General features: G+C 44.9%; 1 protein-coding gene across 1 annotated transcript in view; it reads right to left on the bottom strand.

The window, feature by feature from the left end:
* LOC101855741 (carboxy-terminal domain RNA polymerase II polypeptide A small phosphatase 1) overlaps positions 1–1,041 on the bottom strand; it is a 45,514-nt gene extending 44,473 nt beyond the window's left edge. Inside the window, exon 1 of the mRNA XM_013086320.2 lies at positions 936–1,041. The gene's annotated coding sequence lies outside the window, so the exon portion shown is untranslated. The remainder of the gene's footprint in view (positions 1–935) is intronic.
* Between the last annotated feature and the right edge of the window lie 2,171 nt (positions 1,042–3,212).

Below are 3,212 nucleotides of genomic sequence, written 5' to 3'. Positions count from 1 at the left end.
GGGGGGGCAGGCAGACAGACAGACAGACAGACAACAGGACGGGGGGTGGGAGAGCTGTCGTTGAAAAGTTTTCACCGAGAAACGTTTTATCAGCAAACTGAAAGAATTTCGATTTTCGGACACACCATATGAATAATAAGTTTTGTCGAGTTATAAAACAAATTTCAGAGAAGACAATTTAAAACGTGAGAGACCTTCCCTCTCCGTCCAAGAAAACGCGCCAATATTCCGTTCTAAACCATGATAAAGCGCCTATTTGTGGGAGCAACTCAATTACAGCTTTAAGTAAAAGTTTTACAGCACTTGCAAAATTTAGATCATATTAGTGCCGAAGATTAGAGGTATTAGAAGAGATTAGCAAACACAAAGAAGGATGAGAGATTAGGACCACATATGTTTATAGGAAAGAAGTAGCAAACAACACCAAAGCACCCACCAACCACCCATGTTTAACCTTTAAAAGTTTTATCATTACATGGAACTTAAGTCAGAAGTAAACACTTTCCTATCGCGGCATTTAACTCTTCAAGGACGTAGAAGACACATAATATTATTATGCCTTATCAGCAGAAGGCCAAAGGCAAGGTTGCGGCACATTTCGAAGCACTATACACAATCAGAAACACAAATTTGCACATTTCATATGTTGCACGATATTGCATTCATGTTTGGGATTATGGAAAACGTTTCCAAATCTGTTTGAATAACCAAATTATGCTTCTTTTTTGTTTTAATTTTAAGTGCCAAAAAACAGCGCGTCTCCAAGCGTTGTCAAACAACCGGAATGCACATGATTTATAATGAGTAAAAGTTGTAAACATAGTGGGAAACCGAAGTCAAAAGTAACCCCTTTCCTATCACACCAAATACTTATTAATTAATATAGTCAACTCAAAACACACATCCAGGAAAATCCAAATCGAGGAGAAAGTTACCGAAAGTCCAGCAGAAAAAAGAACCCCAGCAGGCCGCACTCGCGGTGAGACTTGTGTCCCTGACAGACGGTGTCGTAGGGGAAAACTTGCGTTCTAAACAACAATAACGACAGACCTATATTTACCGGGCTAATCTCGAGCCAGTCGGTGATCGCTGCACCGCGCGGACCATCTCAAGCTGGTGCAAGCTCACACGCTGGTGTGAGGGGTCCAGACACGGGTTTAACACGTTACTTGCTTCTTTGGCAGATGGAAGAAAATAACTGACAAAAAAGGGGGATTAAAAGTAAGGACAACAGATGTTTGATAGGAACAAAACAAAAAAGAAGCAACCCGAACCAATAGCACCCACAAACCACCCACGAAATAGTAATACGGCTGGCATATAAGACCAAAGGCAAATACAATACTGTGATGGTTTGTGTGCCTGGGTACCATTACAGGGGAAGACATAACACAGCAGGCTCAATAACCCTGCCAGATACATACAATGGATTCGAGTGCATCTAGGTCGGGGGCGCTGTAGAGAACGCAATCCGCACATTTTAAGTACGAATTTTTCGGCACTAGCGACTCAAATAAATCTATGCGTCGAAGAGTAAGTGTTCTTAAAGAGTAATATACCACAAGATTTTTTTAATGTTTAAAAAGGACAGACAGCGACGATAGAACATACTCTTGATAGAAAAGGGAAAGCAAACCAAACCAAAACACGCGCGAGCGCGCACGCACACATTAGCATCCCCACACCCCACCCCCCAAAAAACAAAACAATAACAACACACATACGCACGCGCGCACAAACACACACACGTACGCACACACACATTTGCGCACATATTCGGTTTACCATCCACTCCGTTCACTTATACTTATTAATATTAAATTAACTCATTCGACTCATTCACTCTTCAATTAAGTCACTCATCCCACTCATCGACTTACCCGCACATTCATGAAGTCATCCATCCAATCATTCACTCCCTCGCCCATCCACTCATTAGCTCACCCTCCGATCCATTTATTTATCCAATCAATCATTCCTTCACTCACCCATCCACACACAAACTTCCTCACCTACGACCCCACCATCTTCTCATAGTTTCTTACTCCTCCTTCGCTCACTCTTTCTGACCCCGCGTAAACAAACACTTGACAAAGTAGAAAAAGACCTCAACCCCACATGCCAACTTTCTCACCCACGACCTCCTCCACACACACATTAACTTATTCACCCACGAATAACTCCTTCTTCACTCACTCCTTCTGACCCCCATGGAGACAGACTGAGACACTGGAAAAAGACGTAAACCTCAGACGTCCTCACCCACAACCCCTCCACCACCACCCCCCCCCCCCCCCCCCCCCCCCCCCCCCCCCCCCCCCCCCCCCCCCCCCCCCCCCCCCCCCTCTCTCTCTCTCACACACACACACACACCAATTTATTCACACCCCCACGACCCCGTCACCTTCCCACACAGTAACTTATTCCTCCTTCGCTCACTCCTTCTGACCCAAGTGGAAGAAGACACAAGAAAAAAGATGTCAACCACACAAACCGACTTCGCCCTTACTCATGACCCCGCCACCTTCCAATACAGTAACTTACTCCTTCTTCGCTTGGAAAAAGACGTCAACCAATTACACCAATTTCTTCACCCACGACTCCTCCATCCACCCTACCCCCCCCAGGATTTTAGGCGGAGACTACTGTATCATCCACTCACAGATTTCAAGATTTCTCTCTCCCTCTCTCATCCCCCCCCCCAAACACACACACAAACCACCTTACTCACCCACGACCTCACCACTTTCCCATACAGTAACTTACTCCTCCTTCGCTCACTCCTCCTGACCCCCGTGGAAGCAGACACGAGAAAGAGACGTCACCCGCATACACCATTACTCGTCCACGACCCCATCTCCTTCAGAGTAACTTAGCGCTTCGCTTACTTCTTCTGACCACGGTGAAAGCAGACATTAGAAGAAGACGTCAATCATACATACCGGTACCAACTTACTACACAAGTATTCATATGACCTTAAAGCATGCATCAGAATAACACTGAGTTACAAAAAGAATACTGAGTATGTACCTGGCTTAACATCATTACTGTTTATATTACTGTTCCTTTATATTACTGTTCCTTTATGTTATGCATGTGACAGTAAGCCAGCGTGTGTGTGCATGTTTGAGTGTGTGCATGTTTGTGTGTGTGCGTGTTCGTGTGTGTGTGTGTGCGTGTTCGTGTGTGTGTGTGTGTGTGTGTGTGTGTG

The sequence above is a fragment of the Aplysia californica genome, unplaced genomic scaffold (genome assembly GCF_000002075.1).
Source record: "Aplysia californica isolate F4 #8 unplaced genomic scaffold, AplCal3.0 scaffold00455, whole genome shotgun sequence".
In the NCBI taxonomy this organism is placed as follows: Eukaryota; Metazoa; Mollusca; class Gastropoda; order Aplysiida; family Aplysiidae; genus Aplysia; species Aplysia californica.
The sequence above is the reverse complement of the archived record's forward strand: the minus strand, read 5'-3'. Positions and strand labels throughout refer to the sequence as shown.